The sequence below is a fragment of the Hemicordylus capensis genome, chromosome 7, assembly GCF_027244095.1.
Source record: "Hemicordylus capensis ecotype Gifberg chromosome 7, rHemCap1.1.pri, whole genome shotgun sequence".
Taxonomy (NCBI): domain Eukaryota; kingdom Metazoa; phylum Chordata; class Lepidosauria; order Squamata; family Cordylidae; genus Hemicordylus; species Hemicordylus capensis.
The window spans coordinates 965,476-981,769 of NC_069663.1; positions in this window are offsets into that span (position 1 = coordinate 965,476).

Here is a 16,294-nt window from a genome sequence, read left to right on the forward strand (position 1 = left end):
AATTTTACGTCACACTTCTCCTTCCAGACAAGAAATCTTCTATCACACAAAAGGTTGCTAAATTCTGTGCAGACGCTGTTACGATCTGCCAACATTTAATTTCTACCCTTTAGAGCTTACCATAAAACGTTTACTTTGTTGGTGTATTGTATGGCAGATTTCTTATCTGAGTGCCGTATAATTTGTTGTGTTTATGTCTGATCTATGATTGTAATAAAGCTACTCACTCAGATTGATCCAGAACACCCCACTTCTGCCCCCGGCCCCCAGTTACAATCTCTAACCATTTTTATAATGACTGTATAGGGCTGGTGTCTCTACATATTTAAAGAAATCAGCTGTAGAGGAATTCTGATCACCAACACTGGAAAAGAAGCTTGACTGACCCCTCCATGCCATCTTCCCAATGGAAACGGCTGCTACTTGCTCTGTTGTGGAAAATGTACATCATCTTGTCTAGGTTGATCTTCAGACATGGATCGTGTTCTGCACAGGGCGAGGTTCTGTAGTTCAGAAGAACCACAGGTCCTGTAGTTCAGGAGGAGACGTATAGCACAGTCAACAGAGCAGGAGGTCAAAGGCCTGTCGTCAATACACAGCACTTCTCAGGAGCAAGCAGAGGGCATAGTCAGGGGAGCTGAGGATCAGGAACCAGGAGGCTTTTCAGACAGCAGGCTTTTCCGTGGCTTTACCACAAGGCTTTACTGTGAGTTCAGGGCATAACCGATACTCCAACGCAAAAAGAAAAGATTTTTTTAACCCCAGACATAAATCAGGCTAGGTTCCAATATTGAGGGGAAAACCCGAATCATGTGTGAAGTGTTCTCTGAAACATTTCATGGACTTAGGGGCAAATCTGGCCAACATGTGAATGCACACCCACACCCTCCCAAAGTTAAGTCACGGTAAAGTCTGATAAATCTCCTGGACAAGCAAAGTACAACCAGGTTGCTTCAGCAACTCATACTGCAAACTGAGCTCTTATATAGCCCTGCTGCTGGGTATAAGCCTAGACTCCACCCACAATCCCAGAGACAATGAGGCGGGTCTCATGATCAGTGAGACCCGTTTTAGATTATACTGCGGGGAGAGCAGGCTAAGCCCACTCTCCCCACAGACGATCGGGGCAGCAGCCCTGGGCGGCTGGATCGGCCACCCACACAATTGCCGGCTCCGTGATGGAGCTGGTGGGGGCTGGGGGGAGCAGGGACTGATCGCTCCCTGCAAGTTCCAGCATGCCCTGCGTGAGCGCACAGGGCATGCTGGTGAGAACCCCGGAGCCGGGAGGAGGCTTTTCGCCTCCCCTCTGGGGGTCTCCTCGTGAGTAGCCACAGCGTGGAGCAGCGCTGCGGCTACTCACGGCCAGATAGCCCAGGTTTGCAGAGCACTCACTCCGCAAACCCGGGCTAAGAGGAGGGCCACCAAAGCGGGTTACCCGCTGGAGAACCACCAGGTTCGCAGCCGAGGCCGGTGGTTCTTACGATCGGGAAAAATTGGGCTAGGCTTTCCTAGCCTGATTCTTGCCGATTGTGAGAATAGCCCCAATGGCTAGTTAAAGGGCCGAGCCCTATTTCTTAATCGCAGACTCCTACGGATCAGTCTCTGGAGGAGGGTCAACGTCCTCCTCCGAACTGTAGTAAAGGGGCAATGAGGTGTCCTCAGAGCAAGGTGACGCTTCAGTTTCCTCATCCTCAGAACTCTCAGCAATAGGTCCAGATATGGCTGGGGATACAGAAGGTTCCCCGAGGGTAGCTTTGGGGCCAGGGCGCTTTCCAGATTATACCCTGCAATGGGGACCCGGCGTATCTATGAAGTGTGCTTCCACACTTCCTGTGTTGCGACACCGCAGTCCCTACGCTGACAGCAGGGTGCCGTTCACATTTCCAATGCCTTGTTTAGAATTGAATCGATGCGATTTAGTGCTGTGATGTTATATATCCAGCGTAAAAAAGTTGCTGGTTTTTTGGGTTGTTCGTTTGCATGACACTGCTCCCCCTGCTGGGTGCTTTGCTATTTACCTTTTGAATGGGATTTGCCTGAAGGGAAGCATTGTGCCACTGTTGAGCGGCGAACCTGGAAAGCGCCCAGGTTGTGCAGGTATCTCCTGGAAACCAGGAACCTTGTCCTCAGAGCTCTCCCTCCCTGGCCCAACCTGGTGTGGCAATAGGTCCTGGTCCATGGCACAGGGTGAGTTTGGGCCAGTCACTCTCTGCTGTCCAGTAGTGGCTTGTCCGAATGAACCAGGGTGCTTTCCAGATTACACGCTCTACAGTGGTTGGGGTGGTGTGAAATGCTTCGGCTTGGCACGATCGCATTAGAAACATAAAGAAAGGGTGTAAGCCGTTTGTTGCATAGTCCATGGAACAATGCCCCCCCCCCCCGGTGGAACCGTTCATACTGTGTGCTGCAACCCACCCACCCCAAAAGAAACTGCACTGGCAGCTGCAGAGTTGCAATCCGCTGTTGAGGAGTTTGCATCTCCTTTTTGCTTTCTGAAAGAGAGACGCACGTGCACACACTCACACGTTCAAGCACACACATGGTTCAACTTCGCCCCCAAGGATGCGTCGTTTCCTCTCTCTCTCTCTCTCTCTGGCTGTGGCACATGTAAAGCAAGATGGCCCCCCCCCCTTAGCATTATTATTGTTATTAGCTTTATTAGAACTGTGCGCAAAAACGGGCGAGAAAAAGGGATGCAAATGCACTCGGGGTGGGGGGCGGGGAAGGCTGTGCCACAGAACTTGCTTGCAAGCTCACAGTGTGGGGGGGGGGACTTCTGTGCACAAACCTTCTTATTGTGGCTGCTGCCTTCAGGAACAATGGGACGGCCAAGCAGGAGGAGGGCAGCCCCCAGCGGTCTCCACGTTTCTGCTGCTGAGGGAGCACATTTCCAGCCTTGCCAGAACGTTGGCTTTCTTTTGCAGACCGCTTGAAGAAAAAAATCAAGGTGTAAAGTTCTTCACAACCCCATCGAAAAAAAGAAAAGAAATAAATTTCTAAAACGGAAAGGAGATTTATATTGATAAATCACCATCCACGCAGATGTAACCATCCTCACCACACCACTTACAATGCCGAAACAGAATTGTGACCTCTTAAAATGGAAAAATTACAGCTACTTTTTTTGCAAAGGACATACAATGTTATTGCATTAAATTGCAGCGATAAAATCCAGAATAAGGCATCAGAAATGTGAATGGCACCCTACTGACAGCGTAGGGACTGCGGAGTCGCAACACAGGAAGTGTGGAAGCACACTTCGCAGGTACGTTGTTACCCTGTTGCAGGGGCTAATCTGGAAAGCGCCCAGAGGGGGCACCAAAGGAGGCAGCTGCCTGCAGGCTGGCCATTCATCAGGTAGAGATGCGTGGTTGACCAGCCTGCAGCAGCACAGAACCCGGGTGGGGCAAGAGAGAGAGAGAAGAGCGACCCGAGCTGTCTCCTTTGGTGCCCCCTGGCTTGTTAGGAAAGGCCACTAATGCTGCTGCCCCAAATGGACTTACTCTGTCTCATGATAGAGCCAGCCCTGGCTGATTCTCACTGGATCCTTTCTAGAATTTTCATTTTATGACCTTTTTATGAATCATCCAAGGCCTCTCTTCATGTTCCTCCCCTGAAACTAGACGGGGCCATGACTGGGCTTTGAGTCACCAGGAAGCTTTTCACACGGGGCTTTTGAAGCCCTCTAACTTGCATCTCCTCTGGAATGGAAGGGGTGCGTTCACATACCAGCCAGATTTACCCCAAAGTCCCTGCAGGTTATCAGGGAGCAGTTCACACACAATTCAGGTTTTTCACTGCACATTAGAGTGTAGCCCAATTTATATCCAGGGTTTTATAAACCCCACTATTTGCGGCAGGTTTTTTGGAAAACTTCGAGTTCGCAGTAAAGTCTCCCCGTAAACCCGTGGTAAAGCCTGCTGTGTGTAAAAGTCCCAGGTTGGATTAAACATCAACTACATTTCCTGCATTGCTGATTGGTCAATGCTCCTCTCTGAAGTCTCCCAGGCAAGTTCTGACTTGTGTTATGCGCTGGCAGTAAAACTGTGCTTTCTGAGAAACTGCCCCTGAAACGTACCTCAAGGCAGCATTGTAAACGTGTAGCATTTCTCCCCCCCTGTTGTTCTTTTTACTGCAATTTACATTTTAGATATTTTACTCCTCTTGTTTCTAGATACCCAAACAATTCTGTTGAGTTATATATACTTCTCTCTGATAAACACACCGATGATGTCTCGTATCAGGTGTCCATTTTGTGTATGGCCGCGATTAAGTTCCGCACATGGTGTGCTAGAAATGGTTAATTTAGGTTTTTTAGTTTGTTTCATTTCATTCTGTTTTGTTTTATTTTTATGTAATAGTGTTTACACAGTCTATGTACCAATATTTACTCCTTTTTATTTGGGTTTGGAGTGAAATGTGTAGATCTGATCAATGATCATAATAAATGAAACTGAACTGAACTGATTAATCCCGTCCACACATTGTTTCCATGAGCAGGAAAGGAGCGGGATCACGGTGGTCTGATTTTGCCTTCAGTCTCACCTTCACTCATCTGAAGGTCAGAACAGAGCAAGGGTTAGGGATGTGCACGGAACTGGTTCGGAGGCCCTTTACGAGCCTCCGAACCAGTTCGAACTGCGAGTGGTTCGCCGGTTCGCTGGCGGGGGGGTGCATCTTCAAGGGCAGGGGAGGGTGCACTTACCCCTCCCTCCGCTTTCCCCCCGCTGGCATTCCATTTTTAAAAAGTCCATCGGGCTGGCAGCGTACCTTCCTGCTACCCCGTTGCCCCCTTTACCAGAAGTAACCGGAAGTATCCGATGCACCTGCATGCGTCGGGCACGGGCGTGCATCGGGCATGCATGTGCATGCAATGTGCATGTGCTCATGCCTGGCATGCACAGGCATGTTGGATAATTCTGGTTACTTCCGGCAAAGGGGGCAATGGGGCGGTGAAGAGGTATGCTGCCACCCCGATGCACTTTTTAAAAAATGGACCGCTGGTGGGGGGAAAGCGGAAGGAGGGGTAAGTGCACCCTCCTCCACCCTTAAAGGTGCACCCCCTGCCTTCGAACCACCCCTGCCCGGTTCCGTGCACATCCCTAGCAGGGGTTCCTTCCCAACGAGGGTACTAAAATCCCAGCGGCACTTGAAGGTGGGGTACTCACAGCCCTCCTGCCCCCCTATGGTGCAACTGCACTATTGATCCCTATCTGAGGATCGTCGGCTTGAACCCAACACATCCTCAGCGATGTGTCTGCTGCAGAAGGGGAAGGAGGAGGGTGAAGACCCTTCTCCTCTGCTCCTGACTGGCTGGCTATGAGCTGGAGCTCAGCTTATTCAATACAATACAATACAACGGATATTTATATACTGTTTTGCAACTGAAGTTTCCAAAGCGGTTTACATAGAGATAGATGAATGAATGAATGAATGAATGAATGAATGAATGAAAATCTCTCCCTCCAGCTTGACTGACAGGCTCCAGAAAATTAGCACTGGATACTCCCATTGAAATTAGGAAGGTAGGAAGCTGCCTATCAGAACATTGGTCCATCTAGCTCAGTACTGTCCACACAGACTGGCAGTGGCTTCTCCAAGGTTGCAGGAAGGAGACTTTCTCTGTAAACCTGCCCCACAAGTAAACCTGTCCCATCAATTGCAATGAGACTGTTTATTTGAGTAATTTATTCTAATGTATGAAGAGGTTTGCTTACATCCAGTGAATACGGCTAAAGGAATTACAACGGCATACTTCCTTAAGTACTCTTCTGACCGACTCCCTCACGTGCCTATGTGGCATAAAACCAGTTTGATCAGAACTCATATCAACTGTAATGAGCGCATTTCATTGTGTGCTAATACAGCCATGGATATTTTGGCATCTTAATTGAAAAATGCAGTGCTTTTATATCAGGACTAATATCAACTGTACTGAGCACATTTCATTTTGTGCTAATACAGCCATGGATATTTTGGCATATTAATTGAAAAATGCAGGACACCAATCTGATTGCAGCCGTTGCAGGTAACCTCATGTAGAATACATTGCAGTTGTCTAGCAGGATTGTGACCAGGGCAGAAGAAGCTTGTTACATTCTATCTAGCAGTCCATTGTGTTTTTGTTGATCAGACGTTTGTCCCAGTGGAGATCCTGTAGAGAGTGAAAAAGAAAAGAGGTGAGAAAGAAAAGGGGAAGGAAGGAGAAGCGAAAATGGAGTTGTTTCTGGAATAAAGGCTTAGTTAAACAAACATACGGTTACTTTGTATTTATGAGGGGAGCAGCTATAAAACAAGATGGGGGCTATTTCCACGAGCAGTAAAAATCGGGCTAGGAGAGCCTAGCCCAATTTTTGCTGCTCGTGTAAACCACCGAGCTCGCAGGCTAGCCTGGTGGCTTACAAGCGGTTAGCCGGTTAGCCGGCTTAAGTAGCCAGCGCTCCGCAAACCCGGTTTTAAAAATCGTGAGTAGCCGGGGTGCAGCTCCGCACCATGGCTACTCACGAGGAGACCCCCAACCGGAAGGCTCAAAAGCAGCCTCCCGGCTCGGGCGTCTCTCCAGTATGCCCAGCATGCCCACACAGGGCATACTGGAGCTTCCAGCAGCCGCATGGTCCCCAGTCATCCAAGTCCCCCCCCCCCGGCTCTGTCACAGAGCTGGCAGTCATGTGGGTGGCCAATCCAGTCGCCCAGGTCTGCCGCCCTGCTTATCTGTGGGGAGAGCGGGCTTAGCCTGCTCTCCCTGCTAAACTGGACAAAGTGGGTCTCACCAGAGGCGTATCTAGGGAAAATAGCGCCTAGGGCAAGCACTGAAATTGCACCCCCTGGCCAAACATCTGACACCCATCTTTCAGGTAACTTTACCTTAATAACAGCTGAAAAATACAAGTCAAGTTCGTTAATCTTTTAATCTTTCAAAAACTGTTTAGCAGAGGACATAGCCAGACCAAAAAGTGCTGGAAAACTACAAATTTCAGTATGCTGGGGCTCATCAAATACTCAAATACTATGTGGAGGTGTACTTGGAAAACTGAACAGAAGTGCCTGTCTAATTCTGTACTATGCATTGTAGCATCACTATTACATCAGTTTATTTTTTAAAAAAGGAGAATTTGACTTTTCCCAGATACTCTGAAAATAATTCAAGGATATGCAGAGTAAACTGTGTCACTGCTTGGAATATATTCTCGTCTTTCAGAAAGACAGTTAAAATGAGAGAAAGAGAGCAAGAAACTCCCAGTGGGCCTTAATACTAAGGATTTCACACTGATTCAAAGACAAACTCACCATTATTAGCCATATTATTAAGACATCACATTTAACTCATGTATCACAAGAAGCAAAGTAAGAGCAAATCCTAGGTCCTCGATACAATCCTAGCTCATATGTTTCAGCTCAGTATTCACAAGCCCTGATTCTCTGTACATAGTGCCACACTAAATATGTGTACAGTGACTTATATTATATTAAAAAATTTTTAACCTGTAGCCCCTTCAGGGGGCTTCCTAAAGGCCATGGGGGGGGTGTTTGCAGAGGTCCAACCCCTCGCTGGCCTCTAGGGCCTCACAGGGACCATTTGAGCATGTGCGGTGGCCAATTTTTAATTTTTTTTTAAAAATGGCCGCTGAAAACAAAACGGCCACCGTGCATGCTCAAATGGCCTCTGCGTGTCCTGGCATGTCCTGGCAAGAAGTGGTTGTGTGGAAGCAAAGTAGCAGGGAAAACCTGGATAGAAGTGATTGTCTGGAATCAAGGTAGGAGGAATAGCTACCCAGATTTTCCTCCTCCCATGCTTCCACACAACCACTTCTAACCTGGTTTTCCTCCTCCCTTGCTGCCACACAACCGAAAATTGGGAGCACACACAACTCCTAATCCTGGGTAGAACAGTTTTTGATTGTGTGAATGACCTCATTGTGTAGTATTCACAACTCCAGGCAGACACAGAGCTTTTAACAAGGCATTTTCCTGGAGCAACAAACATACCAAGTAAAGATAGCAGATACAACAGTTTGGCAGATTCAACATACCCCATTAGAGTGAAACCTATCTACAGAGTCACTACACAATTCAATCATATCTAACAATTGTGGTTGGATCTTCTTTTTCCAAGAAAGGCTGCAGCTGGCAACCCAAAGGCACTCCTGGGCGCTTTCCAGGCTAGCTGCTCAACAGCAGCAAAATGCCTCCGTTCAGGCAAGTCGCATTCAAAATGTAAACAGCAGGGGGAGCAGTCTCATGGAAACTAACAACCCGAAAAAACAGCAACTTTTTAACACTGGATATGCAACTCCATAGCACTATATCATAGTGATTAAATTTGAAACAAGGCATTGGAAATGTGAATGGCACCCTGCTGACCGCGTAGGGACTGCGGTGACACAACACAGGAAGTGTGGAAACACACTTCTGCGATACGATGTGACCCCATTGCAGGGCCTAATCTGGAAAGCACCCTGGCTACGGCCACTGCCTAACCCTACACAAGAAAGCTGGATCTAAGAGCACCACCTCCTGGTTCAAAATAGCGGGACAGCAGAATGCACAACACCCAATGCTGCCACTTTGATCAAAATCGGAGCTCTCAGAGCTGCTTAAAAATAAAAATAAAAATAAACCATTGAGAATTCTGATGATCACCAATCTCCTGTATTAGTACATGAGCTGGCTGGGGTGATTGGTACCGTCTGGGATTGGGCTAAGCAGACTCGGTCCTCCAGCTGTTGAACTACAACTCCCAGCTCCCCCAGCCACAATACATTGTGGCTGGGAATGATGGGAGTTGTAGGCCAATAGCAGCTGGAGGACCATGTTTGCCCACTGAATATCTAGGGGGGCGAATGCTCATTGAGATTTTGGACAAGGTCTAGAGAAGGAAAATAGGTAATAGCATTGCACGACTTTAGCTTTCATAGGAACATAGGAAGCTGCTTTCTACCGAGTCAGATCATTGGTCCATCTAGCTCAGTATTGTCTACCCAGACTGGCAGTGGCTTCTCCAAGGTTGCAGGCAGGAGTCTCTCTCAGTCCTGTCTTGGAGAAGCTAGGGAGGGAACGTGGAACCTTTTGCATGCAAGCATGCAATCCTACAATGCTCACATGTAGACTCCCATCCAAATGCAAACCAGGGCAGACCCTGCTTAGCAAAGGGGACAAATCATGATTACTTCCGCAAGACCAGCTCTCCTCCAGTGTGTGCTCATGCTTTGATTGTCCTGACCATTGAGCCTGCTGTGGCCACATTTGCAATGGAGTTCTGAAAGTTTTTAGAAGTTTTTTAAAAACACAAAAGCTCATTCAAAATTTCTTCAATGTTGTTAGAGGAATGGAAATGGAAATGTGCAGGACTGTCCTCCAAAGTCCACTCCATGGAGAGAGGGCAACATGTTGTTCATTGTTACCCTGACACTTTGCTCCGTGCAGAAATGAGTGCAATTTTACCCTGAGGGTTTGGGGGTAGGGATAAAGAAGCAGGGTGATGCTGAGACAGAGAAAGCTGTCAGTGCAGCAATACCATCACCCATTCTTCATCTCAGGGGGATCACTAGGAGCATTTGTCCCCTGAGATGGTGAAGTAAAGTTGTGCCCAATGGTGGGTTACCGCATAGGTAGTATAGGCCGCTGCCTATGGCGCCAAATCTTGGTGAGCAGCATCTTGGAGGGAAACTTAATTCTTCCCCCCTCCACAACCTTTAAAAATGATGCTGTGTAGCGGCAGAGGCCTCGCCCACCTCCTTCGCTACCACCAGACCAGCTCTCCTCCTACAAGACCAGCAATTTCATCGCCCATTCTCTGTCATTTGCAAGGGGGCTTGAATATAGAGCTCTCTCCCAGCTGTCCTCCAGTGTCCGACCTCACCTCCTGTGATGGTTTAGGAGGTGGACGGAGCCTCTGCCTCTGCCCAGCAATATTTTTAAAGGTAAAAAAGGGAATGAAGTTTCCCTCCCCACCAAGCCCCCTTACCCTTGTCCCTGGGGTAGCAAATCTTTGGTTGTGCCATCGTCGAGTCAGAGTTGACTCCTGGCAACCACAGAGCCATGTTGATGGCCCAAATGGGTGGGCCTGGCTGATGGAACATAGGAACATAGGAACCTGCCATTTACTGAGTCAGACCATTGGTCTATCTAGCTCAGTATTGTCTTCAGAGACTGGCAGCGGCTTCTCCAAGGTTGCAGGCAGGAATCTCTCTCAACCCTATCTTGGAGAAGCCAGGGAGGGAACTTGAAACCTTCTGCTCTTCCCGGAGCGGCTTCATCCCCTGAGGGGAATATCTTGCAGTGCTCACACATCAAGTCTCCCATTCATATGCAACCAGGGCAGACCCTGCTTAGCTATGGGGACAAGTCATGCTTGCTACCACAAGACCAGCTCTCCTGGATTAGCTCCGGCTCCACACCCTCCTTAATCTTGCGCTGTGCTTGGTTTCATCACTGCCATGACCTCACATGATGAATTCTTGCTCTCTTGCACTCAGCTGGCTTTCTGGGTCACTCGAGGAAGCGGCTGTTACCTTTGGACCCAGCCCCGGCCTTTGACTGACTCATGTCCACCTCAGCGTCCTCACCTGCCTCTGAGCCGCATCCTGATACAGCGAGTCAGCAAGCCCTTTGCTCAGCGGACGAGCACAGGCTAAGCGTGGAGAAGGTCTCCGGATCACTCCACCAGCAGTGGCTCTCCCAGGTTTCAGGCACGATACTTTCCCAGCCGTGCTGGGAGTGTTAAGAGTTTCTAATTATTTAGCAAAGCACCACGAGGAAGCTGCCCACTCCAGTTACTCCAGAGTAGGGCAGAGTTTCGCTGTTGCAGTTACCTTAAGAATACACATGGAGATTGTCGTGCAATCTAAACTAAATGGGTTTATTGGTTAGGTACTTTTGAGATAGGAAAGACCTATCCTATCTATCAGCCACGTAATGAATAGGGAGGGAGGGAGGGAGGGAGGGAGAGATGTTTGCATCTTCTCTCTAGGAGGAAAGGAAGGGTGCTGATGCAGCACAGGAAGTACCTGAGGAGTCAAGGCAGGGGCCATAGAGTAGAGGCAAGCAGGGACAGGTAAGGAGACCCTCACTAGCTACCTCTACTCCCAATTCCCCTAATGGTCATTAGTATAGTCAGTGCAGAAGGTCGATGTACTGAAACTCCATCTCCAACAGGGAGTTGTTGCCAGGGATTGAACCTGGGACCGTCAGTGTGCAAGTCCTATGGTGAGCTAGTGTCAGGGCATCCAAAAACAAATGACAGGGAATGCCCTCTGGAATGCAGTGGTTCCCAACGGCCATTCGGAAATCCCATGCATTCCCATGGCCATTTGGAGGGAACCAGTGTGTTTCAGTGGGCATTCCCTGTCATTTGTTTTAGTACCTTCCCTAGACCAGTGGACATTCCCAGCTACAATTTATTGTGGCTGGGGGGTGATGGGAGCTGTAGTTCAGCAACATCTGGAGGAACCCTGGTTGGGTAACCACTGCCCTAGATGCTACATGATGAGATTCATGGTGACCGCCTAGTGGACTGGGAACATAGGAAGCTGCCTTATACCAGGTGAGACCATTGGTCCATCTAGCTACACTGACTGGCAGCAGCTCTTCAAGGTTGCAGACAGGAGTCTTTTTCAGCTCTCTCTGGAGATGCTGCCAGGGACACAACTTGGGACCTTCTGCATATACTCTAGCACTGAGCTACGGCCCCATCCCCTGGGATCTTGGAGAGCCACTGCCAGTCAGAGCAGGGAGTTCTGGGCTAGCTGGACCAATGGACTGACTGGGAGCCAAACTAGACATGGCAGTGGCGGAGCAGTCTCTCTACATGCAGCTCTCACTCTCACACAGTCACGTAAGAACTAGGAGGAGGGAAACTGATTAAAGTGCTGAATCATCTCCTGTCTATGCCTTTCCTCTCCATAATCTGTCCTCAATGTCATTTTTCTCTTGATTGATTGACTGAGTGCCATCAAGTTGGTGTTGACTCTTAGCGACCACATAGATGGATTCTCTCCAGGATGATCTGTCTTCAACTTGGCCTTTAACGTCTCTCAGTGCTGCGTTCATTGCAGCCGTAATTGAGTCTATCCCCTTTGCTGCTGGTCCTCCTCGTTTTCTCTGTCCTTCAACTTTTCCCAGCATTATAGACTTCTCAAGGGAGCTGGGTTTTTGCATAATGTGTCCAAACTATGATGGTTTGAGCCTGGTCATTTCCGCCTTAAGTGAAAATTTTGGATTGATTTGTTCTATGATCCATTTGTTTGTTTTCCTGGCTGTCCATGGTATCTTCAAAAGTCTTCTCCAGCAGCAAAGTTCACAAGCGTCAATACTTTTTCTGTCTTGCTTCTTCCAAGTCCAGCTTTACACAGAGAAATAACAAATAAATAAGAATGATCCCTGTCCCCAAAGGGCTCACAATCTAAAAAGAAACATAAGATAGACACCAGCAACAGTCACTGGAGGTCCTGTGTTGGGGGTGGAGAGGGCCGCTGCACATCATGACATGTTTTTGAGATTATTTTGGTTTAGCTCAGTTGTTTTCAAACTTTCTACTAGGGATGTACACAAAACGAGTTATGCAGGCTTGGTTCAAATTTGAACTGGATTTGAGTGGACCGATCCCGGCCATTTTGTGCCCATTTGACCACACAAGACCAGCCAGGTTTGACCCTGGACCTGTCAAGCCAAGCCGGCTTGAACCCAGCCAGCTCTCACACCACTGCTTTCTATCCTCTGGAAACTTGTCCTCATCACTGTAAAGGCAAAGTGTGCCGTGAAGTCGGTTTTGACTCCCGGTGACCACAGAGCCCTGTGGTTGTCTTGGGTAGAATACAGGAGGGGTTGACCATTGCCTCCTCTGAAGTATGAGATGATGCCTTTCAGCATCTTCCTATATTAGGAAAACATACCTGCGGGGATTTGAACCGCCAACCTCTGGCTTGATAATCAAGTCATTTCCCTGCTGCACAGTTAAGTGGCTTCCTCATCACTGTATCTCCTCACAAGCTAATTCTTTCTTTCTTTCTTTCTTTCTTTCTTTCTTTCTTTCTTTCTTTCTTTCTTTTATCTCATATTTCATATTTTGTTATTTTCATATGTTTAATATAAATATTACATACATATTTATTTATTTATTTTAGCACATTTATATACTATACTGCTGCTGCTGCTACTACAACTACTACAAATATTTATATTCAGGGGGTCATACATGCTGCTGATCACAGAAGTGCTGGCCATCATGGGGACGGTGTTTCCTTGTGCAGAAAATTGCCACTGTAACTGTGAGCAGCCAGATCATTTGAACCTAGGAACCTAGGAATCTGCCATATACTGAGTCAGACCAGTGATCTACCTAGCTCAGTATTGTCTTTACAGGCTGGCAGCGGCTTCTCCAGGGCTGCAGACAGGAATCTCTCTCAGCCCTATCTTGGGGAAGCCAAGGAGGGAACTTGGAAACTTCAGATGCTCTTCCCAGAGCGGCTCCATGAACATAGGAACAAAAGAAAAAATGCCAAAAGACCAAATTGAAAATAGCCTCAGGTTTTATCCATCCTTTGTATTATTTGCCTTGAAAACTTGACTTTTCCTTTTGTGTTGATGGTTGGCACCCAGAGACTTAGTCTCAGGACGCTTTCCCTACATGGGGGGAGGGAATTGGCAACTCACTTGCCTGTCTTTCTCTCAAGTAAACAGGTTTGCAACCAACAGTGCCTTGAATTGTCTTTCCAAGAAGGATTGGTCCTACCCAGATTGAAGGAATACCTGGATCCAGCGCCAGAATGTGATCCCAAGGGAGTCTCCAGAGGACATCAACACTGACCCAGGAAAACTAACCATCAGCAGCAGCAGCTACCCGAGGGCAGTCCCTATCTGCATTTCCAATCCAACCCAATGGTGACAGAACGTCCATCTGCTACCCTGTCCTGTATTTGAAGAAGAAGGCCTAATGCACAATTCATCTTCCTGCTCCTAAGTGCTATAGGAGAGGGATAGACACCAAATGCCTGGAGACTGCCACTTTTCTCTGGAGTCATACATGCAACAGCATCTCCCCAAGCTGTAAAGCCCTGGAACCATCCTACCTGGGTAAGATACCTTGCCAAAGACACTATTTCAAATTCTGCCAAAGACACTATTTCAGATTGCCCACAAGGGGGGGGAGTCAAGGCTCCCAAACACATGAACATTCGAGCTTGTCTATGGACACTAGCCAAACAAGCCAAAACAACACGGATCAGAGAACATCCAGGATAGCCAAAATCCTGCAACGTTGTATAAGAGCATTTGGTTCTCAACTGAAGGACTAAATTTTTTTTTTACCAAGGACTCTTAGGGGTTTTTTTTTAATTTTAATTCTAAAGCTCTCCATGGCTTCCTTTTTGGCCATGACAGACTTTAGAGGACACTAAGGGGGGTGGGAGTTGATGATTTACACCACTTTCTTATATTACTTTCTTGTAGTGACTATGTGCTATCATTATGTTGAAAACCATGTTATCTCCTGGTCATTTCCCAGAGCATTTACCTGCAAGTCTGCACCTATCCTCAAGTTACTGTTCCCTTTGTGCTCTAAGACATTAAGCTAGCCCAAGCTTTACCTGCTAATTTTATAGACACTTGTATTTAAGCAATGTGATTGTACGTGACTTGTCATTGCTATCGCTTTCCACAAGCTGATAATCCATTAATCACTAGAAGCACCTGGTTCCACAATGCAAAACTGTTATTGATACTTTATTTGGGATAAAGATGGGTTAAAACAATGTTGCTTGCTATAAGTTATATGATCTTTATATGTACACCTTGCTGCTATGTGTAAAACTTTTTATCTATATCAAATCAGAATTATACTAATTATGTTTGTAGCTCTAGGATATAATATGCAATGTATCTAGTTTTATTGCCATATGTACAGCCCATTCAGCACCTATATGTCCCAAATCCTTTAGCTACACAAAACACAGAACTATATTTCCCAGATAAGAAGTTTATGTGTTAGAAAGAGCTATTATTAATATTTCCAAACAGTTAGGACTTTCCTTTAACTAATATGGAGAGCCTATTGATTTATGGGCAAAGAAGATAATTCTAATTATAGTATGTATTTTCCTTTTATTGATAATCACATGTTGCTGCTTATAATGCATTCTAGCTTGAATCCAAATGTTTATGAGAACCTTTCAACCTTGCCATAATGTAAGACCCATACATACAGCTGTACCTTTACAAGCCCATATATCCAGAAGATTCAGGATAATCCAGTGTTTCAGGGGGGAATTGATGTGTTTTAGAAAACCAAAGTAACTCCATTTTACTTAGAAAACCTCAGTCTGACTTAAAGTAACCCCAGCCCAGCTCAGGCCCATCACGGCCTCTCATGATCAACGTCGTTATCTCTCTCCACTAAATTGTATCTAAGGAAACTTGGTTCTCACAGGATTCTCACTGTTCTTTGCTGACAATTAAGAAAACAGGATGTAACCAAATAAGGAGTAATCACCAGATGAAGAATGAATCATTCGCATGCGTACTAGATACTTAGCCCACCATTTTATTGCCACGTATACTATGTCTAGGGTGTCAGCATCATTCAGATTATTTGTATAAATGTAAGATGCACCTATAACCAATTTGTATTCAGTGCAGAGCCGAAGCCCACTGGATACCTTGCTAATCTGCAGTAGCAATAAACGCCTCAAAAGAGATTCCCACTGTGTCTGTTTGATTGGCTAAAAGGCGGACCCAGGGACGAACCGAATTCACATCACTGTTGTCCCCTTCCATGTGTGATCAGGGATGGACTTCAGTCTGGATCCTGCAGGGTTGCCAACCTTTTTGCTAGCCTGGCTCCTGTGCCTTGAAAAAGAGCTTGACAGTCCAAGATTAAGCAGATGAAGCTTTTGCTGCAATGGAAATGAAGAGATGGGGAAATCTTCACCAGTTTAATTTCTATATGAAGGGTTTCCTGTAAAAGCATAAGAGCAGGAGCAGGTAGAGAGTTGGCAACCCTGCCTGCTGGGGCCTCGTGCCCACCACTGGGCCTGGGAGTTCCGCCATCCTTGTGTACATTCAAACATGGCGGTTGCTGGAGGGGGGGGTCCCTGGCCGGGAGTGTTTACCGGTCGCGATGGATCCTGAAGGCGCTGGAGGTTCCGCTGCTGCCTTCAGTCTCTCTGGACTCGACCGTTGGCAGGAAGACTTTCTGGCCTCTCCTGCTGCTAACAGCAAATTTCTGTCCCATTTTGGCCGTGAGGGAGCGCAGAACATGGCCTCAGGCAAGGAGTCCAGAGTGAGTGTCCAGAGCCCTGCC